The sequence below is a fragment of the Lepus europaeus genome, unplaced genomic scaffold (genome assembly GCF_033115175.1).
Source record: "Lepus europaeus isolate LE1 unplaced genomic scaffold, mLepTim1.pri SCAFFOLD_34, whole genome shotgun sequence".
In the NCBI taxonomy this organism is placed as follows: Eukaryota; Metazoa; Chordata; class Mammalia; order Lagomorpha; family Leporidae; genus Lepus; species Lepus europaeus.
This window is the reverse complement of record NW_026909213.1, coordinates 184,578-209,954: the sequence shown is the minus strand read 5'-3', so window position 1 is coordinate 209,954 and position 25,377 is coordinate 184,578.

Below are 25,377 nucleotides of genomic sequence, written 5' to 3'. Positions count from 1 at the left end.
GGTTTTCAATGCATTATAGTAGGGAATATTTTCTTTTGTGCTGGCAAAAACTAATTATTTCCACATGGAGTCACAAAATCAACACATTATTGTTTTCTATGCAGAAACCTAGAGCAATTGTGCAAACAAACATAATATTCATATTTGTAAACATGATTTTATCCACGTGACCAAGAAAATGAGTGTGTTTTCCCCCAAAAGTGGTTTGACGGTGATTATGTGAGTCCATTGCATACCAGTTCCACAACACTTTGTCCGGATATGACTGGATGAATCCAGAAATATCCTCTTGTGTAATGGCTAACTCAATCTCAGATGGTGCTACAGGTTCTGCTTTCTGTTTTCTTGATATTATCAATGGCCTTTATGGTTTTGAATGCATTTAAGCAGGGAATATTTTCTTTTGTGCTGGGAAACACTAATTATTTTCAGATGGAGACACAAACTCAACACATTCAGGTTTTCTAGGCAGAAAGCTAGAGCAATTGCTGCAAGCAATCTTGATATTTGTGTTTGTATAGAGGACATTTATGTGCTTGCCTAAGAAAATACTTTGCTTTTCTCTAGATCCAGTTTGACTGTGATTTTCTGAGTCCATTTCCTACCAGTTCCACAACAGCTTGTCTGGATATGACTGGATGAAACCAGAAATATCCTCTTGTGATATGGCTAACTCAATCCCACTTGGTGCTATAGACTCTGCTTTGTGTTTTTTAGATATTATCAATGGACTTTATGGTTTTGAATGAATTTAAGCAGGGACTATTTTATTTTGTGCTGGGAAAAACTAGTTACTTCCACATGGAGACACAAACTCAACACATTCCTGTTTTCTATGTAGAAAACTAGAGCAATTGCTGCAAACAAACATGATATTTATATTTGTAAACAGGCTTCTTATCCAAGTGACCAAGAAAATGAGTTTGTTTTCCGCAAAATCCACTGTGACCGTGATTATCTGAGTCCATTGCATACCAGTTCCACAACACTTTGTCCAGATATGACTGGATGAAACCAGAAATATCCTCTTGTGTTATGGCTAACTCAATCCCAGATCATGCTACAGGCTCTGCTTTGTGTTTTCTTGATATTATCCATGGACTTTATGCTTTTGAATGAATTTAAGCAGGCGATATTTTCTTTTCTGCTGGGAAAAACTAATTACTTCCACGTGGAGACACAAACGCAACACATTCCTGTTTTATAGGCAGAAAGGTAGAGCAATTGCTACAAACAAACATGATATTTATATTTGTCAACATGGCTTTTATCCACTTCACCAAGGAAATCAGTGTGTTTTCCCCCAAACCAGTTTGACCGTGATTATCTGAGTCCCTTGAAAACCACTTCCACAACACTTTGTCAGGATATGACTGGATGAAACCAGAAATATCCTCTTGTGTTATGGCTAACTCAATCCCAGACCTTGCTGCAGGCCCTGCTTTGTGTTTTATTGATATTATCCATGGAGTTTATGCTTTTGAATGAATTTAAGCAGGCAATATTTTCTTTTGTGCTGGGAAAAACTAATTAGTTCCACATGAAGACACAAACTCAACTCATTCGTGTTTTCTAGGCAGAAAGCTCGAGCAATTGCTGCAAACAAACTAGATATTTGTGTTTGTATAGATGACATTTATGCACTTGCCTAAGAAAATACTTTGCTTTTCTCTAAATCTAGTTTTACGGTGCTTATCTGAGTCCATTGCACACCAGTTCCACAACACTTTTTCCGGAAATGACTGGATCAAACCAGAAATGTCCTCCTCTGTTATGGCTAACTCAATCCCAGATGCTGTTACAGGGTCTGCTTTGGGTTTCCTTGATATTATCAATGGCCTGTATGGTTTTGAATGAATTGAAGCAGGCAATATTTTCTTTTGTGCTGGGAAACACTAATTACTTCCACATGGAGACACAAACTCAACACAATCGTGTTTTTTAGGCAGAAAGCTAGAGCAATTGCTGCAAACAAACATGATATTTATATTTGTAACCATGGCTTTTTATCCACTTGACAAGAAAATGAGTTTGCTTTCCTCCAAAACTGTTTGACGGTGATTATCTGAGTCCATTGCATGCCAGTTCCACAACACTTTGTCCGGATATGACTGGATGAATCCAGAAATATCCTCTTGTGTTATGGCTAACTCAATCCCAGACCTTGCTGCAGGCCCTGCTTTGTGTTTTATTGATATTATCCATGGAGTTTATGCTTTTGAATGAATTTAAGCAGGCAATATTTTCTTTTGTGCTGGGAAAAACTAATTAGTTCCACATGAAGACACAAACTCAACTCATTCGTGTTTTCTATGCAGAAAGCTAGAGCAATTGCTGCAAACAAACTAGATATTTGTGTTTGTATAGATGACATTTATGCACTTGCCTAAGAAAATACTTTGCTTTTCTCTAAATCTAGTTTTACGGTGCTTATCTGAGTCCATTGCACACCAGTTCCACAACACTTTTTCCGGACATGACTGGATCAAACCAGAAATGTCTTCCTCTGTTATGGCTAACTCAATCCCAGATGCTGTTACAGGGTCTGCTTTGGGTTTCCTTGATATTATCAATGGCCTGTATGGTTTTGAATGAATTGAAGCAGGCAATATTTTCTTTTGTGCTGGGAAACACTAATTACTTCCACATGGAGACACAAACTCAACACAATCGTGTTTTTTAGGCAGAAAGCTAGAGCAATTGCTGCAAACAAACATGATATTTATATTTGTAACCATGGCTTTTTATCCACTTGACAAGAAAATGAGTTTGCTTTCCTCCAAAACTGTTTGACGGTGATTATCTGAGTCCATTGCATGCCAGTTCCACAACACTTTGTCCGGATATGACTGGATGAATCCAGAAATATCCTCTTGTTTTATGGCTAACTCTATCCAAAATGGGGCTACAGGCTCTGCTTTGAGTTTTCTTGATAATATCAATGGAATTTATGGTTTTGAATGCATTTAAGCAGGGAATATTTTCTTATGTGCTGGCAAACACTAATTAGTTCCCCATGGAGACACAAATTCAACAGATTCCTGTATTCTATGCAGAAAGCTAGAGCAATTGATGCAAAAAACACAATATTTATATTTGTAAACATGACTTTTTATCCACTTGAACAAGAAAATGAGTTGCCTTTTCTCCAAAACCAATTTGACGGTGATTATCTGAGTCCATTGCATACTAGCTCCACAACACTTTGTCCGGATATGACTGGATGAAACCAGAAATATCCTCTTGTGTTTTGACTAACTCAATCCCAGGTGGTGCTGAAGGCTCTGCTTTGTGTTTTACTGATATTATCCATGGACTTTACGGTTTTAAATGCATTTAAGCAGGGAATATTTTTTTTTTGTGCTGGTGCTGGCAAACACTAATTAGTTCCACATGGAGACACAAACTCAACACAAACGTGTTTTCTAGGCAGAAAGCTAGAGCAATTGCTGAAAACTAACATGATATTTATATTTGTAAACATCATTTTTATCCACTTGACCAAGAAAATGAGTTCGCTTTCCTCCAACACCAGTTTGAGAGTGATTATCTGAGTCCATGGCATACCAGTTCCACAACACTTTGTCCGGATATGACTGGATGAATCCAGAAATATCCTCTTGTGTTATGGCAAACTCTATCCCAAATGGTGCTACAGGCTCTGCTTTGTGTTTTCTTTATATTATCAATGGCCTTTATGGTTTTCAATGCATTATAGTAGGGAATATTTTCTTTTGTGCTGGCAAAAACTAATTATTTCCACATGGAGTCACAAAATCAACACATTATTGTTTTCTATGCAGAAACCTAGAGCAATTGTGCAAACAAACATGATATTCATATTTGTAAACATGATTTTATCCACGTGACCAAGAAAATGAGTGTGTTTTCCCCCAAAAGTGGTTTGACGGTGATTATGTGAGTCCATTGCATACCAGTTCCACAACACTTTGTCCGGATATGACTGGATGAATCCAGAAATATCCTCTTGTGTAATGGCTAACTCAATCTCAGATGGTGCTACAGGTTCTGCTTTCTGTTTTCTTGATATTATCAATGGCCTTTATGGTTTTGAATGCATTTAAGCAGGGAATATTTTCTTTTGTGCTGGGAAACACTAATTATTTTCAGATGGAGACACAAACTCAACACATTCAGGTTTTCTAGGCAGAAAGCTAGAGCAATTGCTGCAAGCAATCTTGATATTTGTGTTTGTATAGAGGACATTTATGCGCTTGCCTAAGAAAATACTTTGCTTTTCTCTAGATCCAGTTTGACTGTGATTTTCTGAGTCCATTTCCTACCAGTTCCACAACAGCTTGTCTGGATATGACTGGATGAAACCAGAAATATCCTCTTGTGATATGGCTAACTCAATCCCACTTTTTGCTATAGACTCTGCTTTGTGTTTTTTAGATATTATCAATGGACTTTATGGTTTTGAATGAATTTAAGCAGGGACTATTTTATTTTGTGCTGGGAAAAACTAGTTACTTCCACATGGAGACACAAACTCAACACATTCCTGTTTTCTATGTAGAAAACTAGAGCAATTGCTGCAAACAAACATGATATTTATATTTGTAAACAGGCTTCTTATCCAAGTGACCAAGAAAATGAGTTTGTTTTCCACAAAATCCACTGTGACCGTGATTATCTGAGTCCATTGCATACCAGTTCCACAACACTTTGTCCAGATATGACTGGATGAAACCAGAAATATCCTCTTGTGTTATGGCTAACTCAATCCCAGATCATGCTACAGGCTCTGCTTTGTGTTTTCTTGATATTATCCATGGACTTTATGCTTTTGAATGAATTTAAGCAGGCGATATTTTCTTTTCTGCTGGGAAAAACTAATTACTTCCACGTGGAGACACAAACGCAACACATTCCTGTTTTATAGGCAGAAAGCTAGAGCAATTGCTACAAACAAACATGATATTTATATTTGTCAACATGGCTTTTATCCACTTCACCAAGGAAATCAGTGTGTTTTCCCCCAAACCAGTTTGACCGTGATTATCTGAGTCCCTTGAAAACCACTTCCACAACACTTTGTCAGGATATGACTGGATGAAACCAGAAATATCCTCTTGTGTTATGGCTAACTCAATCCCAGACCTTGCTGCAGGCCCTGCTTTGTGTTTTATTGATATTATCCATGGAGTTTATGCTTTTGAATGAATTTAAGCAGGCAATATTTTCTTTTGTGCTGGGAAAAACTAATTAGTTCCACATGAAGACACAAACTCAACTCATTCGTGTTTTCTAGGCAGAAAGCTCGAGCAATTGCTGCAAACAAACTAGATATTTGTGTTTGTATAGATGACATTTATGCACTTGCCTAAGAAAATACTTTGCTTTTCTCTAAATCTAGTTTTACGGTGCTTATCTGAGTCCATTGCACACCAGTTCCACAACACTTTTTCCGGAAATGACTGGATCAAACCAGAAATGTCCTCCTCTGTTATGGCTAACTCAATCCCAGATGCTGTTACAGGGTCTGCCTTGGGTTTCCTTGATATTATCAATGGCCTGTATGGTTTTGAATGAATTGAAGCAGGCAATATTTTCTTTTGTGCTGGGAAACACTAATTACTTCCACATGGAGACACAAACTCAACACAATCGTGTTTTTTAGGCAGAAAGCTAGAGCAATTGCTGCAAACAAACATGATATTTATATTTGTAACCATGGCTTTTTATCCACTTGACAAGAAAATGAGTTTGCTTTCCTCCAAAACTGTTTGACGGTGATTATCTGAGTCCATTGCATGCCAGTTCCACAACACTTTGTCCGGATATGACTGGATGAATCCAGAAATATCCTCTTGTTTTATGGCTAACTCTATCCAAAATGGGGCTACAGGCTCTGCTTTGAGTTTTCTTGATAATATCAATGGAATTTATGGTTTTGAATGCATTTAAGCAGGGAATATTTTCTTATGTGCTGGCAAACACTAATTAGTTCCCCATGGAGACACAAATTCAACAGATTCCTGTATTCTATGCAGAAAGCTAGAGCAATTGATGCAAAAAACACGATATTTATATTTGTAAACATGACTTTTTATCCACTTGAACAAGAAAATGAGTTGCCTTTTCTCCAAAACCAATTTGACGGTGATTATCTGAGTCCATTGCATACTAGCTCCACAACACTTTGTCCGGATATGACTGGATGAAACCAGAAATATCCTCTTGTGTTTTGACTAACTCAATCCCAGGTGGTGCTGAAGGCTCTGCTTTGTGTTTTACTGATATTATCCATGGACTTTACGGTTTTAAATGCATTTAAGCAGAGAATATTTTTTTTTTGTGCTGGTGCTGGCAAACACTAATTAGTTCCACATGGAGACACAAACTCAACACAAACGTGTTTTCTAGGCAGAAAGCTAGAGCAATTGCTGAAAACTAACATGATATTTATATTTGTAAACATCATTTTTATCCACTTGACCAAGAAAATGAGTTCGCTTTCCTCCAACACCAGTTTGAGAGTGATTATCTGAGTCCATGGCATACCAGTTCCACAACACTTTGTCCGGATATGACTGGATGAATCCAGAAATATCCTCTTGTGTTATGGCAAACTCTATCCCAAATGGTGCTACAGGCTCTGCTTTGTGTTTTCTTTATATTATCAATGGCCTTTATGGTTTTCAATGCATTATAGTAGGGAATATTTTCTTTTGTGCTGGCAAAAACTAATTATTTCCACATGGAGTCACAAAATCAACACATTATTGTTTTCTATGCAGAAACCTAGAGCAATTGTGCAAACAAACATGATATTCATATTTGTAAACATGATTTTATCCACTTGACCAAGAAAATGAGTGTGTTTTCCCCCAAAAGTGGTTTGACGGTGATTATGTGAGTCCATTGCATACCAGTTCCACAACACTTTGTCCGGATATGACTGGATGAATCCAGAAATATCCTCTTGTGTAATGGCTAACTCAATCTCAGATGGTGCTACAGGGTCTGCTTTCTGTTTTCTTGATATTATCAATGGCCTTTATGGTTTTGAATGCATTTAAGCAGGGAATATTTTCTTTTGTGCTGGGAAACACTAATTATTTTCAGATGGAGACACAAACTCAACACATTCAGGTTTTCTAGGCAGAAAGCTAGAGCAATTGCTGCAAGCAATCTTGATATTTGTGTTTGTATAGAGGACATTTATGCGCTTGCCTAAGAAAATACTTTGCTTTTCTCTAGATCCAGTTTGACTGTGATTTTCTGAGTCCATTTCCTACCAGTTCCACAACAGCTTGTCTGGATATGACTGGATGAAACCAGAAATATCCTCTTGTGATATGGCTAACTCAATCCCACTTGGTGCTATGGACTCTGCTTTGTGTTTTTTAGATATTATCAATGGACTTTATGGTTTTGAATGAATTTAAGCAGGGACTATTTTATTTTGTGCTGGGAAAAACTAGTTACTTCCACATGGAGACACAAACTCAACACATTCCTGTTTTCTATGTAGAAAACTAGAGCAATTGCTGCAAACAAACATGATATTTATATTTGTAAACAGGCTTCTTATCCAAGTGACCAAGAAAATGAGTTTGTTTTCCGCAAAATCCACTGTGACCGTGATTATCTGAGTCCATTGCATACCAGTTCCACAACACTTTGTCCAGATATGACTGGATGAAACCAGAAATATCCTCTTGTGTTATGGCTAACTCAATCCCAGATCATGCTACAGGCTCTGCTTTGTGTTTTCTTGATATTATCCATGGACTTTATGCTTTTGAATGAATTTAAGCAGGCGATATTTTCTTTTCTGCTGGGAAAAACTAATTACTTCCACATGGAGACACAAACGCAACACATTCCTGTTTTATAGGCAGAAAGCTAGAGCAATTGCTACAAACAAACATGATATTTATATTTGTCAACATGGCTTTTATCCACTTCACCAAGGAAATCAGTGTGTTTTCCCCCAAACCAGTTTGACCGTGATTATCTGAGTCCCTTGAAAACCACTTCCACAACACTTTGTCAGGATATGACTGGATGAAACCAGAAATATCCTCTTGTGTTATGGCTAACTCAATCCCAGACCTTGCTGCAGGCCCTGCTTTGTGTTTTATTGATATTATCCATGGAGTTTATCATTTTGAAGGTTTTAAGCAAGGGATATTTCCTTTTGTGCTGGGAAAAACTAATTAGTTCCACATGAAGACACAAACTCAATGCATTCGTGTTTTCTAGGCAGAAAGCTAGAGCAATTGCTGCAAACTAACATGATATTTATATTTGTAAACATGGCTTTTTATCCACTTGCCTAAGAAAATACTTTGCTTTTCTCTAAATCTAGTTTTACGGTGCTTATCTGAGTCCATTGCACACCAGTTCCACAACACTTTTTCCGGAAATGACTGGATCAAACCAGAAATGTCCTCCTCTGTTATGGCTAACTCAATCCCAGATGCTGTTACAGGGTCTGCTTTGGGTTTCCTTGATATTATCAATGGCCTGTATGGTTTTGAATGAATTGAAGCAGGCAATATTTTCTTTTGTGCTGGGAAACACTAATTACTTCCACATGGAGACACAAACTCAACACAATCGTGTTTTTTAGGCAGAAAGCTAGAGCAATTGCTGCAAACAAACATGATATTTATATTTGTAACCATGGCTTTTTATCCACTTGACAAGAAAATGAGTTTGCTTTCCTCCAAAACTGTTTGACGGTGATTATCTGAGTCCATTGCATGCCAGTTCCACAACACTTTGTCCGGATATGACTGGATGAATCCAGAAATATCCTCTTGTTTTATGGCTAACTCTATCCAAAATGGGGCTACAGGCTCTGCTTTGAGTTTTCTTGATAATATCAATGGCCTTTATGGTTTTGAATGCATTTAAGCAGGGAATATTTTCTTATGTGCTGGCAAACACTAATTAGTTCCCCATGGAGACACAAATTCAACAGATTCCTGTATTCTATGCAGAAAGCTAGAGCAATTGATGCAAAAAACACGATATTTATATTTGTAAACATGACTTTTTATCCACTTGAACAAGAAAATGAGTTGCCTTTTCTCCAAAACCAATTTGACGGTGATTATCTGAGTCCATTGCATACTAGCTCCACAACACTTTGTCCGGATATGACTGGATGAAACCAGAAATATCCTCTTGTGTTTTGACTAACTCAATCCCAGGTGGTGCTGAAGGCTCTGCTTTGTGTTTTACTGATATTATCCATGGACTTTACGGTTTTAAATGCATTTAAGCAGGGAATATTTTTTTTGTGCTGGTGCTGGCAAACACTAATTAGTTCCACATGGAGACACAAACTCAACACAAACGTGTTTTCTAGGCAGAAAGCTAGAGCAATTGCTGAAAACTAACATGATATTTATATTTGTAAACATCATTTTTATCCACTTGACCAAGAAAATGAGTTCGCTTTCCTCCAACACCAGTTTGAGAGTGATTATCTGAGTCCATGGCATACCAGTTCCACAACACTTTGTCCGGATATGACTGGATGAATCCAGAAATATCCTCTTGTGTTATGGCAAACTCTATCTCAAATGGTGCTACAGGCTCTGCTTTGTGTTTTCTTTATATTATCAATGGCCTTTATGGTTTTCAATGCATTTTAGTAGGGAATATTTTCTTTTGTGCTGGCAAAAACTAATTATTTCCACATGGAGTCACAAAATCAACACATTATTGTTTTCTATGCAGAAACCTAGAGCAATTGTGCAAACAAACATAATATTCATATTTGTAAACATGATTTTATTCACGTGACCAAGAAAATGAGTGTGTTTTCCCCCGAAACTGGTTTGACGGTGATTATGTGAGTCTATTGCATACCAGTTCCACAACACTTTGTCCGGATATGACTGGATGAATCCAGAAATATCCTCTTGTGTAATGGCTAACTCAATCTCAGATGGTGCTACAGGTTCTGCTTTCTGTTTTCTTGATATTATTAATGGCCTTTATGGTTTTGAATGCATTTAAGCAGGGAATATTTTCTTTTGTGCTGGGAAACACTAATTATTTTCAGATGGAGACACAAACTCAACACATTCAGGTTTTCTAGGCAGAAAGCTAGAGCAATTGCTGCAAGCAATCTTGATATTTGTGTTTGTATAGAGGACATTTATGCGCTTGCCTAAGAAAATACTTTGCTTTTCTCTAGATCCAGTTTGACTGTGATTTTCTGAGTCCATTTCCTACCAGTTCCACAACAGCTTGTCTGGATATGACTGGATGAAACCAGAAATATCCTCTTGTGATATGGCTAACTCAATCCCACTTGGTGCTATGGACTCTGCTTTGTGTTTTTTAGATATTATCAATGGACTTTATGGTTTTGAATGAATTTAAGCAGGGACTATTTTATTTTGTGCTGGGAAAAACTAGTTACTTCCACATGGAGACACAAACTCAACACATTCCTGTTTTCTATGTAGAAAACTAGAGCAATTGCTGCAAACAAACATGATATTTATATTTGTAAACAGGCTTCTTATCCAAGTGACCAAGAAAATGAGTTTGTTTTCCGCAAAATCCACTGTGACCGTGATTATCTGAGTCCATTGCATACCAGTTCCACAACACTTTGTCCAGATATGACTGGATGAAACCAGAAATATCCTCTTGTGTTATGGCTAACTCAATCCCAGATCATGCTACAGGCTCTGCTTTGTGTTTTCTTGATATTATCCATGGACTTTATGCTTTTGAATGAATTTAAGCAGGCGATATTTTCTTTTCTGCTGGGAAAAACTAATTACTTCCACATGGAGACACAAACGCAACACATTCCTGTTTTATAGGCAGAAAGCTAGAGCAATTGCTACAAACAAACATGATATTTATATTTGTCAACATGGCTTTTATCCACTTCACCAAGGAAATCAGTGTGTTTTCCCCCAAACCAGTTTGACCGTGATTATCTGAGTCCCTTGAAAACCACTTCCACAACACTTTGTCAGGATATGACTGGATGAAACCAGAAATATCCTCTTGTGTTATGGCTAACTCAATCCCAGACCTTGCTGCAGGCCCTGCTTTGTGTTTTATTGATATTATCCATGGAGTTTATGCTTTTGAATGAATTTAAGCAGGCAATATTTTCTTTTGTGCTGGGAAAAACTAATTAGTTCCACATGAAGACACAAACTCAACTCATTCGTGTTTTCTAGGCAGAAAGCTCGAGCAATTGCTGCAAACAAACTAGATATTTGTGTTTGTATAGATGACATTTATGCACTTGCCTAAGAAAATACTTTGCTTTTCTCTAAATCTAGTTTTACGGTGCTTATCTGAGTCCATTGCACACCAGTTCCACAACACTTTTTCCGGAAATGACTGGATCAAACCAGAAATGTCCTCCTCTGTTATGGCTAACTCAATCCCAGATGCTGTTACAGGGTCTGCCTTGGGTTTCCTTGATATTATCAATGGCCTGTATGGTTTTGAATGAATTGAAGCAGGCAATATTTTCTTTTGTGCTGGGAAACACTAATTACTTCCACATGGAGACACAAACTCAACACAATCGTGTTTTTTAGGCAGAAAGCTAGAGCAATTGCTGCAAACAAACATGATATTTATATTTGTAACCATGGCTTTTTATCCACTTGACAAGAAAATGAGTTTGCTTTCCTCCAAAACTGTTTGACGGTGATTATCTGAGTCCATTGCATGCCAGTTCCACAACACTTTGTCCGGATATGACTGGATGAATCCAGAAATATCCTCTTGTTTTATGGCTAACTCTATCCAAAATGGGGCTACAGGCTCTGCTTTGAGTTTTCTTGATAATATCAATGGAATTTATGGTTTTGAATGCATTTAAGCAGGGAATATTTTCTTATGTGCTGGCAAACACTAATTAGTTCCCCATGGAGACACAAATTCAACAGATTCCTGTATTCTATGCAGAAAGCTAGAGCAATTGATGCAAAAAACACGATATTTATATTTGTAAACATGACTTTTTATCCACTTGAACAAGAAAATGAGTTGCCTTTTCTCCAAAACCAATTTGACGGTGATTATCTGAGTCCATTGCATACTAGCTCCACAACACTTTGTCCGGATATGACTGGATGAAACCAGAAATATCCTCTTGTGTTTTGACTAACTCAATCCCAGGTGGTGCTGAAGGCTCTGCTTTGTGTTTTCTTTATATTATCAATGGCCTTTATGGTTTTCAATGCATTATAGTAGGGAATATTTTCTTTTGTGCTGGCAAAAGCTAATTATTTCCACATGGAGTCACAAAATCAACACATTATTGTTTTCTATGCAGAAACCTAGAGCAATTGTGCAAACAAACATGATATTCATATTTGTAAACATGATTTTATCCACGTGACCAAGAAAATGAGTGTGTTTTCCCCCAAAAGTGGTTTGACGGTGATTATGTGAGTCCATTGCATACCAGTTCCACAACACTTTGTCCGGATATGACTGGATGAATCCAGAAATATCCTCTTGTGTAATGGCTAACTCAATCTCAGATGGTGCTACAGGTTCTGCTTTCTGTTTTCTTGATATTATCAATGGCCTTTATGGTTTTGAATGCATTTAAGCAGGGAATATTTTCTTTTGTGCTGGGAAACACTAATTATTTTCAGATGGAGACACAAACTCAACACATTCAGGTTTTCTAGGCAGAAAGCTAGAGCAATTGCTGCAAGCAATCTTGATATTTGTGTTTGTATAGAGGACATTTATGCGCTTGCCTAAGAAAATACTTTGCTTTTCTCTAGATCCAGTTTGACTGTGATTTTCTGAGTCCATTTCCTACCAGTTCCACAACAGCTTGTCTGGATATGACTGGATGAAACCAGAAATATCCTCTTGTGATATGGCTAACTCAATCCCACTTGGTGCTTTGGACTCTGCTTTGTGTTTTTTAGATATTATCAATGGACTTTATGGTTTTGAATGAATTTAAGCAGGGACTATTTTATTTTGTGCTGGGAAAAACTAGTTACTTCCACATGGAGACACAAACTCAACACATTCCTGTTTTCTATGTAGAAAACTAGAGCAATTGCTGCAAACAAACATGATATTTATATTTGTAAACAGGCTTCTTATCCAAGTGACCAAGAAAATGAGTTTGTTTTCCGCAAAATCCACTGTGACCTTGATTATCTGAGTCCATTGCATACCAGTTCCACAACACTTTGTCCAGATATGACTGGATGAAACCAGAAATATCCTCTTGTGTTATGGCTAACTCAATCCCAGATCATGCTACAGGCTCTGCTTTGTGTTTTCTTGATATTATCCATGGACTTTATGCTTTTGAATGAATTTAAGCAGGCGATATTTTCTTTTCTGCAGGGAAAAACTAATTACTTCCACATGGAGACACAAACGCAACACATTCCTGTTTTATAGGCAGTAAGCTAGAGCAATTGCTACAAACAAACATGATATTTATATTTGTCAACATGGCTTTTATCCACTTCACCAAGGAAATCAGTGTGTTTTCCCCCAAACCAGTTTGACCGTGATTATCTGAGTCCCTTGAAAACCACTTCCACAACACTTTGTCAGGATATGACTGGATGAAACCAGAAATATCCTCTTGTGTTATGGCTAACTCAATCCCAGACCTTGCTGCAGGCCCTGCTTTGTGTTTTATTGATATTATCCATGGAGTTTATGCTTTTGAATGAATTTAAGCAGGCAATATTTTCTTTTGTGCTGGGAAAAACTAATTAGTTCCACATGAAGACACAAACTCAACTCATTCGTGTTTTCTAGGCAGAAAGCTCGAGCAATTGCTGCAAACAAACTAGATATTTGTGTTTGTATAGATGACATTTATGCACTTGCCTAAGAAAATACTTTGCTTTTCTCTAAATCTAGTTTTACGGTGCTTATCTGAGTCCATTGCACACCAGTTCCACAACACTTTTTCCGGAAATGACTGGATCAAACCAGAAATGTCCTCCTCTGTTATGGCTAACTCAATCCCAGATGCTGTTACAGGGTCTGCCTTGGGTTTCCTTGATATTATCAATGGCCTGTATGGTTTTGAATGAATTGAAGCAGGCAATATTTTCTTTTGTGCTGGGAAACACTAATTACTTCCACATGAAGACACAAACTCAACACAATCGTGTTTTTTAGGCAGAAAGCTAGAGCAATTGCTGCAAACAAACATGATATTTATATTTGTAACCATGGCTTTTTATCCACTTGACAAGAAAATGAGTTTGCTTTCCTCCAAAACTGTTTGACGGTGATTATCTGAGTCCATTGCATGCCAGTTCCACAACACTTTGTCCGGATATGACTGGATGAATCCAGAAATATCCTCTTGTTTTATGGCTAACTCTATCCAAAATGGGGCTACAGGCTCTGCTTTGAGTTTTCTTGATAATATCAATGGCCTTTATGGTTTTGAATGCATTTAAGCAGGGAATATTTTCTTATGTGCTGGCAAACACTAATTAGTTCCCCATGGAGACACAAATTCAACAGATTCCTGTATTCTATGCAGAAAGCTAGAGCAATTGATGCAAAAAACACGATATTTATATTTGTAAACATGACTTTTTATCCACTTGAACAAGAAAATGAGTTGCCTTTTCTCCAAAACCAATTTGACGGTGATTATCTGAGTCCATTGCATACTAGCTCCACAACACTTTGTCCGGATATGACTGGATGAAACCAGAAATATCCTCTTGTGTTTTGACGAACTCAATCCCAGGTGGTGCTGAAGGCTCTGCTTTGTGTTTTACTGATATTATCCATGGACTTTACGGTTTTAAATGCATTTAAGCAGGGAATTTTTTTTGTGTGTGCTGGCAAACACTAATTAGTTCCACATGGAGACACAAACTCAACACATTCAGGTTTTCTAGGCAGAAAGCTAGAGCAATTTCTGCAAGCAATCTTGATATTTGTGTTTGTATAGAGGACATTTATGCGCTTGCCTAAGAAAATACTTTGCTTTTCTCTAGATCCAGTTTGACTGTGATTTTCTGAGTCCATTTCCTACCAGTTCCACAACAGCTTGTCTGGATATGACTGGATGAAACCAGAAATATCCTCTTGTGATATGGCTAACTCAATCCCACTTGGTGCTATGGACTCTGCTTTGTGTTTTTTAGATATTATCAATGGACTTTATGGTTTTGAATGAATTTAAGCAGGGACTATTTTATTTTGTGCTGGGAAAAACTAGTTACTTCCACATGGAGACACAAACTCAACACATTCCTGTTTTCTATGTAGAAAACTAGAGCAATTGCTGCAAACAAACATGATATTTATATTTGTAAACAGGCTTCTTATCCAAGTGACCAAGAAAATGAGTTTGTTTTCCGCAAAATCCACTGTGACCGTGATTATCTGAGTCCATTGCATACCAGTTCCACAACACTTTGTCCAGATATGACTGGATGAAACCAGAAATATCCTCTTGTGTTATGGCTAACTCAATCCCAGATCATGCTACAGGCTCTGCTTTGTGTTTTCTTGATATTATCCATGGACTTTATGCTTTTGAATGAATTTAAGCAGGCGATATTTTCTTTTGTGCTGGGAAAAACTAATTAGTTCCACATGAAGACACAAACTCAACTCATTCGTGTTTTCTAGGCAGAAAGCTCGAGCAATTGCTGCAAACAAACTAGATATTTGTGTTTGTATAGATGACATTTATGCACTTGCCTAAGAAAATACTTTGCTTTTCTCTAAATCTAGTTTTACGGTGCTTATCTGAGTCCATTGCACACCAGTTCCACAACACTTTTTCCGGAAATGACTGGATCAAACCAGAAATGTCCTCCTCTGTTATGGCTAACTCAATCCCAGATGCTGTTACAGGGTCTGCCTTGGGTTTCCTTGATATTATCAATGGCCTGTATGGTTTTGAATGAATTGAAGCAGGCAATATTTTCTTTTGTGCTGGGAAACACTAATTACTTCCACATGGAGACACAAACTCAACACAATCGTGTTTTTTAGGCAGAAAGCTAGAGCAATTGCTGCAAACAAACATGATATTTATATTTGTAACCATGGCTTTTTATCCACTTGACAAGAAAATGAGTTTGCTTTCCTCCAAAACTGTTTGACGGTGATTATCTGAGTCCATTGCATGCCAGTTCCACAACACTTTGTCCGGATATGACTGGATGAATCCAGAAATATCCTCTTGTTTTATGGCTAACTCTATCCAAAATGGGGCTACAGGCTCTGCTTTGAGTTTTCTTGATAATATCAATGGAATTTATGGTTTTAAATGCATTTAAGCAGGGAATATTTTCTTATGTGCTGGCAAACACTAATTAGTTCCCCATGGAGACACAAATTCAACAGATTCCTGTATTCTATGCAGAAAGCTAGAGCAATTGATGCAAAAAACACGATATTTATATTTGTAAACATGACTTTTTATCCACTTGAACAAGAAAATGAGTTGCCTTTTCTCCAAAACCAATTTGACGGTGATTATCTGAGTCCATTGCATACTAGCTCCACAACACTTTGTCCGGATATGACTGGATGAAACCAGAAATATCCTCTTGTGTTATGGCAAACTCTATCCCAAATGGTGCTACAGGCTCTGCTTTGTGTTTTCTTTATATTATCAATGGCCTTTATGGTTTTCAATGCATTATAGTAGGGAATATTTTCTTTTGTGCTGGCAAAAGCTAATTATTTCCACATGGAGTCACAAAATCAACACATTATTGTTTTCTATGCAGAAACCTAGAGCAATTGTGCAAACAAACATGATATTCATATTTGTAAACATGATTTTATCCACGTGACCAAGAAAATGAGTGTGTTTTCCCCCAAAAGTGGTTTGACGGTGATTATGTGAGTCCATTGCATACCAGTTCCACAACACTTTGTCCGGATATGACTGGATGAATCCAGAAATATCCTCTTGTGTAATGGCTAACTCAATCTCAGATGGTGCTACAGGTTCTGCTTTCTGTTTTCTTGATATTATCAATGGCCTTTATGGTTTTGAATGCATTTAAGCAGGGAATATTTTCTTTTGTGCTGGGAAACACTAATTATTTTCAGATGGAGACACAAACTCAACACATTCAGGTTTTCTAGGCAGAAAGCTAGAGCAATTGCTGCAAGCAATCTTGATATTTGTGTTTGTATAGAGGACATTTATGCGCTTGCCTAAGAAAATACTTTGCTTTTCTCTAGATCCAGTTTGACTGTGATTTTCTGAGTCCATTTCCTACCAGTTCCACAACAGCTTGTCTGGATATGACTGGATGAAACCAGAAATATCCTCTTGTGATATGGCTAACTCAATCCCACTTGGTGCTTTGGACTCTGCTTTGTGTTTTTTAGATATTATCAATGGACTTTATGGTTTTGAATGAATTTAAGCAGGGACTATTTTATTTTGTGCTGGGAAAAACTAGTTACTTCCACATGGAGACACAAACTCAACACATTCCTGTTTTCTATGTAGAAAACTAGAGCAATTGCTGCAAACAAACATGATATTTATATTTGTAAACAGGCTTCTTATCCAAGTGACCAAGAAAATGAGTTTGTTTTCCGCAAAATCCACTGTGACCGTGATTATCTGAGTCCATTGCATACCAGTTCCACAACACTTTGTCCAGATATGACTGGATGAAACCAGAAATATCCTCTTGTGTTATGGCTAACTCAATCCCAGATCATGCTACAGGCTCTGCTTTGTGTTTTCTTGATATTATCCATGGACTTTATGCTTTTGAATGAATTTAAGCAGGCGATATTTTCTTTTCTGCTGGGAAAAACTAATTACTTCCACGTGGAGACACAAACGCAACACATTCCTGTTTTATAGGCAGAAAGCTAGAGCAATTGCTACAAACAAACATGATATTTATATTTGTCAACATGGCTTTTATCCACTTCACCAAGGAAATCAGTGTGTTTTCCCCCAAACCAGTTTGACCGTGATTATCTGAGTCCCTTGAAAACCACTTCCACAACACTTTGTCAGGATATGACTGGATGAAACCAGAAATATCCTCTTGTGTTATGGCTAACTCAATCCCAGACCTTGCTGCAGGCCCTGCTTTGTGTTTTATTGATATTATCCATGGAGTTTATGCTTTTGAATGAATTTAAGCAGGCAATATTTTCTTTTGTGCTGGGAAAAACTAATTAGTTCCACATGAAGACACAAACTCAACTCATTCGTGTTTTCTAGGCAGAAAGCTCGAGCAATTGCTGCAAACAAACTAGATATTTGTGTTTGTATAGATGACATTTATGCACTTGCCTAAGAAAATACTTTGCTTTTCTCTAAATCTAGTTTTACGGTGCTTATCTGAGTCCATTGCACACCAGTTCCACAACACTTTTTCCGGAAATGACTGGATCAAACCAGAAATGTCCTCCTCTGTTATGGCTAACTCAATCCCAGATGCTGTTACAGGGTCTGCCTTGGGTTTCCTTGATATTATCAATGGCCTGTATGGTTTTGAATGAATTGAAGCAGGCAATATTTTCTTTTGTGCTGGGAAACACTAATTACTTCCACATGAAGACACAAACTCAACACAATCGTGTTTTTTAGGCAGAAAGCTAGAGCAATTGCTGCAAACAAACATGATATTTATATTTGTAACCATGGCTTTTTATCCACTTGACAAGAAAATGAGTTTGCTTTCCTCCAAAACTGTTTGACGGTGATTATCTGAGTCCATTGCATGCCAGTTCCACAACACTTTGTCCGGATATGACTGGATGAATCCAGAAATATCCTCTTGTTTTATGGCTAACTCTATCCAAAATGGGGCTACAGGCTCTGCTTTGAGTTTTCTTGATAATATCAATGGCCTTTATGGTTTTGAATGCATTTAAGCAGGGAATATTTTCTTATGTGCTGGCAAACACTAATTAGTTCCCCATGGAGACACAAATTCAACAGATTCCTGTATTCTATGCAGAAAGCTAGAGCAATTGATGCAAAAAACACGATATTTATATTTGTAAACATGACTTTTTATCCACTTGAACAAGAAAATGAGTTGCCTTTTCTCCAAAACCAATTTGACGGTGATTATCTGAGTCCATTGCATACTAGCTCCACAACACTTTGTCCGGATATGACTGGATGAAACCAGAAATATCCTCTTGTGTTTTGACGAACTCAATCCCAGGTGGTGCTGAAGGCTCTGCTTTGTGTTTTACTGATATTATCCATGGACTTTACGGTTTTAAATGCATTTAAGCAGGGAATTTTTTTTGTGTGTGCTGGCAAACACTAATTAGTTCCACATGGAGACACAAACTCAACACATTCAGGTTTTCTAGGCAGAAAGCTAGAGCAATTTCTGCAAGCAATCTTGATATTTGTGTTTGTATAGAGGACATTTATGCGCTTGCCTAAGAAAATACTTTGCTTTTCTCTAGATCCAGTTTGACTGTGATTTTCTGAGTCCATTTCCTACCAGTTCCACAACAGCTTGTCTGGATATGACTGGATGAAACCAGAAATATCCTCTTGTGATATGGCTAACTCAATCCCACTTGGTGCTATGGACTCTGCTTTGTGTTTTTTAGATATTATCAATGGACTTTATGGTTTTGAATGAATTTAAGCAGGGACTATTTTATTTTGTGCTGGGAAAAACTAGTTACTTCCACATGGAGACACAAACTCAACACATTCCTGTTTTCTATGTAGAAAACTAGAGCAATTGCTGCAAACAAACATGATATTTATATTTGTAAACAGGCTTCTTATCCAAGTGACCAAGAAAATGAGTTTGTTTTCCGCAAAATCCACTGTGACCGTGATTATCTGAGTCCATTGCATACCAGTTCCACAACACTTTGTCCAGATATGACTGGATGAAACCAGAAATATCCTCTTGTGTTATGGCTAACTCAATCCCAGATCATGCTACAGGCTCTGCTTTGTGTTTTCTTGATATTATCCATGGACTTTATGCTTTTGAATGAATTTAAGCAGGCGATATTTTCTTTTGTGCTGGGAAAAACTAATTAGTTCCACATGAAGACACAAACTCAACTCATTCGTGTTTTCTAGGCAGAAAGCTCGAGCAATTGCTGCAAACAAACTAGATATTTGTGTTTGTATAGATGACATTTATGCACTTGCCTAAGAAAATACTTTGCTTTTCTCTAAATCTAGTTTTACGGTGCTTATCTGAGTCCATTGCACACCAGTTCCACAACACTTTTTCCGGAAATGACTGGATCAAACCAGAAATGTCCTCCTCTGTTATGGCTAACTCAATCCCAGATGCTGTTACAGGGTCTGCCTTGGGTTTCCTTGATATTATCAATGGCCTGTATGGTTTTGAATGAATTGAAGCAGGCAATATTTTCTTTTGTGCTGGGAAACACTAATTACTTCCACATGGAGACACAAACTCAACACAATCGTGTTTTTTAGGCAGAAAGCTAGAGCAATTGCTGCAAACAAACATGATATTTATATTTGTAACCATGGCTTTTTATCCACTTGACAAGAAAATGAGTTTGCTTTCCTCCAAAACTGTTTGACGGTGATTATCTGAGTCCATTGCATGCCAGTTCCACAACACTTTGTCCGGATATGACTGGATGAATCCAGAAATATCCTCTTGTTTTATGGCTAACTCTATCCAAAATGGGGCTACAGGCTCTGCTTTGAGTTTTCTTGATAATATCAATGGAATTTATGGTTTTAAATGCATTTAAGCAGGGAATATTTTCTTATGTGCTGGCAAACACTAATTAGTTCCCCATGGAGACACAAATTCAACAGATTCCTGTATTCTATGCAGAAAGCTAGAGCAATTGATGCAAAAAACACGATATTTATATTTGTAAACATGACTTTTTATCCACTTGAACAAGAAAATGAGTTGCCTTTTCTCCAAAACCAATTTGACGGTGATTATCTGAGTCCATTGCATACTAGCTCCACAACACTTTGTCCGGATATGACTGGATGAAACCAGAAATATCCTCTTGTGTTATGGCAAACTCTATCCCAAATGGTGCTACAGGCTCTGCTTTGTGTTTTCTTTATATTATCAATGGCCTTTATGGTTTTCAATGCATTATAGTAGGGAATATTTTCTTTTGTGCTGGCAAAAGCTAATATTTCCACATGGAGTCACAAAATCAACACATTATTGTTTTCTATGCAGAAACCTAGAGCAATTGTGCAAACAAACATGATATTCATATTTGTAAACATGATTTTATCCACGTGACCAAGAAAATGAGTGTGTTTTCCCCCAAAAGTGGTTTGACGGTGATTATGTGAGTCCATTGCATACCAGTTCCACAACACTTTGTCCGGATATGACTGGATGAATCCAGAAATATCCTCTTGTGTAATGGCTAACTCAATCTCAGATGGTGCTACAGGTTCTGCTTTCTGTTTTCTTGATATTATCAATGGCCTTTATGGTTTTGAATGCATTTAAGCAGGGAATATTTTCTTTTGTGCTGGGAAACACTAATTATTTTCAGATGGAGACACAAACTCAACACATTCAGGTTTTCTAGGCAGAAAGCTAGAGCAATTGCTGCAAGCAATCTTGATATTTGTGTTTGTATAGAGGACATTTATGCGCTTGCCTAAGAAAATACTTTGCTTTTCTCTAGATCCAGTTTGACTGTGATTTTCTGAGTCCATTTCCTACCAGTTCCACAACAGCTTGTCTGGATATGACTGGATGAAACCAGAAATATCCTCTTGTGATATGGCTAACTCAATCCCACTTGGTGCTTTGGACTCTGCTTTGTGTTTTTTAGATATTATCAATGGACTTTATGGTTTTGAATGAATTTAAGCAGGGACTATTTTATTTTGTGCTGGGAAAAACTAGTTACTTCCACATGGAGACACAAACTCAACACATTCCTGTTTTCTATGTAGAAAACTAGAGCAATTGCTGCAAACAAACATGATATTTATATTTGTAAACAGGCTTCTTATCCAAGTGACCAAGAAAATGAGTTTGTTTTCCGCAAAATCCACTGTGACCGTGATTATCTGAGTCCATTGCATACCAGTTCCACAACACTTTGTCCAGATATGACTGGATGAAACCAGAAATATCCTCTTGTGTTATGGCTAACTCAATCCCAGATCATGCTACAGGCTCTGCTTTGTGTTTTCTTGATATTATCCATGGACTTTATGCTTTTGAATGAATTTAAGCAGGCGATATTTTCTTTTCTGCTGGGAAAAACTAATTACTTCCACATGGAGACACAAACGCAACACATTCCTGTTTTATAGGCAATAAGCTAGAGCAATTGCTACAAACAAACATGATATTTATATTTGTCAACATGGCTTTTATCCACTTCACCAAGGAAATCAGTGTGTTTTCCCCCAAACCAGTTTGACCGTGATTATCTGAGTCCCTTGAAAACCACTTCCACAACACTTTGTCAGGATATGACTGGATGAAACCAGAAATATCCTCTTGTGTTATGGCTAACTCAATCCCAGACCTTGCTGCAGGCCCTGCTTTGTGTTTTATTGATATTATCCATGGAGTTTATGCTTTTGAATGAATTTAAGCAGGCAATATTTTCTTTTGTGCTGGGAAAAACTAATTAGTTCCACATGAAGACACAAACTCAACTCATTCGTGTTTTCTAGGCAGAAAGCTCGAGCAATTGCTGCAAACAAACTAGATATTTGTGTTTGTATAGATGACATTTATGCACTTGCCTAAGAAAATACTTTGCTTTTCTCTAAATCTAGTTTTACGGTGCTTATCTGAGTCCATTGCACACCAGTTCCACAACACTTTTTCCGGAAATGACTGGATCAAACCAGAAATGTCCTCCTCTGTTATGGCTAACTCAATCCCAGATGCTGTTACAGGGTCTGCCTTGGGTTTCCTTGATATTATCAATGGCCTGTATGGTTTTGAATGAATTGAAGCAGGCAATATTTTCTTTTGTGCTGGGAAACACTAATTACTTCCACATGAAGACACAAACTCAACACAATCGTGTTTTTTAGGCAGAAAGCTAGAGCAATTGCTGCAAACAAACATGATATTTATATTTGTAACCATGGCTTTTTATCCACTTGACAAGAAAATGAGTTTGCTTTCCTCCAAAACTGTTTGACGGTGATTATCTGAGTCCATTGCATGCCAGTTCCACAACACTTTGTCCGGATATGACTGGATGAATCCAGAAATATCCTCTTGTTTTATGGCTAACTCTATCCAAAATGGGGCTACAGGCTCTGCTTTGAGTTTTCTTGATAATATCAATGGCCTTTATGGTTTTGAATGCATTTAAGCAGGGAATATTTTCTTATGTGCTGGCAAACACTAATTAGTTCCCCATGGAGACACAAATTCAACAGATTCCTGTATTCTATGCAGAAAGCTAGAGCAATTGATGCAAAAAACACGATATTTATATTTGTAAACATGACTTTTTATCCACTTGAACAAGAAAATGAGTTGCCTTTTCTCCAAAACCAATTTGACGGTGATTATCTGAGTCCATTGCATACTAGCTCCACAACACTTTGTCCGGATATGACTGGATGAAACCAGAAATATCCTCTTGTGTTTTGACGAACTCAATCCCAGGTGGTGCTGAAGGCTCTGCTTTGTGTTTTACTGATATTATCCATGGACTTTACGGTTTTAAATGCATTTAAGCAGGGAATTTTTTTTGTGTGTGCTGGCAAACACTAATTAGTTCCACATGGAGACACAAACTCAACACATTCAGGTTTTCTAGGCAGAAAGCTAGAGCAATTTCTGCAAGCAATCTTGATATTTGTGTTTGTATAGAGGACATTTATGCGCTTGCCTAAGAAAATACTTTGCTTTTCTCTAGATCCAGTTTTACTGTGATTTTCTGAGTCCATTTCCTACCAGTTCCACAACAGCTTGTCTGGATATGACTGGATGAAACCAGAAATATCCTCTTGTGATATGGCTAACTCAATCCCACTTGGTGCTATGGACTCTGCTTTGTGTTTTTTAGATATTATCAATGGACTTTATGGTTTTGAATGAATTTAAGCAGGGACTATTTTATTTTGTGCTGGGAAAAACTAGTTACTTCCACATGGAGACACAAACTCAACACATTCCTGTTTTCTATGTAGAAAACTAGAGCAATTGCTGCAAACAAACATGATATTTATATTTGTAAACAGGCTTCTTATCCAAGTGACCAAGAAAATGAGTTTGTTTTCCGCAAAATCCACTGTGACCGTGATTATCTGAGTCCATTGCATACCAGTTCCACAACACTTTGTCCAGATATGACTGGATGAAACCAGAAATATCCTCTTGTGTTATGGCTAACTCAATCCCAGATCATGCTACAGGCTCTGCTTTGTGTTTTCTTGATATTATCCATGGACTTTATGCTTTTGAATGAATTTAAGCAGGCGATATTTTCTTTTCTGCTGGGAAAAACTAATTACTTCCACATGGAGACACAAACGCAACACATTCCTGTTTTATAGGCAGTAAGCTAGAGCAATTGCTACAAACAAACATGATATTTATATTTGTCAACATGGCTTTTATCCACTTCACCAAGGAAATCAGTGTGTTTTCCCCCAAACCAGTTTGACCGTGATTATCTGAGTCCCTTGAAAACCACTTCCACAACACTTTGTCAGGATATGACTGGATGAAACCAGAAATATCCTCTTGTGTTATGGCTAACTCAATCCCAGACCTTGCTGCAGGCCCTGCTTTGTGTTTTATTGATATTATCCATGGAGTTTATGCTTTTGAATGAATTTAAGCAGGCAATATTTTCTTTTGTGCTGGGAAAAACTAATTAGTTCCACATGAAGACACAAACTCAACTCATTCGTGTTTTCTAGGCAGAAAGCTCGAGCAATTGCTGCAAACAAACTAGATATTTGTGTTTGTATAGATGACATTTATGCACTTGCCTAAGAAAATACTTTGCTTTTCTCTAAATCTAGTTTTACGGTGCTTATCTGAGTCCATTGCACACCAGTTCCACAACACTTTTTCCGGAAATGACTGGATCAAACCAGAAATGTCCTCCTCTGTTATGGCTAACTCAATCCCAGATGCTGTTACAGGGTCTGCCTTGGGTTTCCTTGATATTATCAATGGCCTGTATGGTTTTGAATGAATTGAAGCAGGCAATATTTTCTTTTGTGCTGGGAAACACTAATTACTTCCACATGGAGACACAAACTCAACACAATCGTGTTTTTTAGGCAGAAAGCTAGAGCAATTGCTGCAAACAAACATGATATTTATATTTGTAACCATGGCTTTTTATCCACTTGACAAGAAAATGAGTTTGCTTTCCTCCAAAACTGTTTGACGGTGATTATCTGAGTCCATTGCATGCCAGTTCCACAAC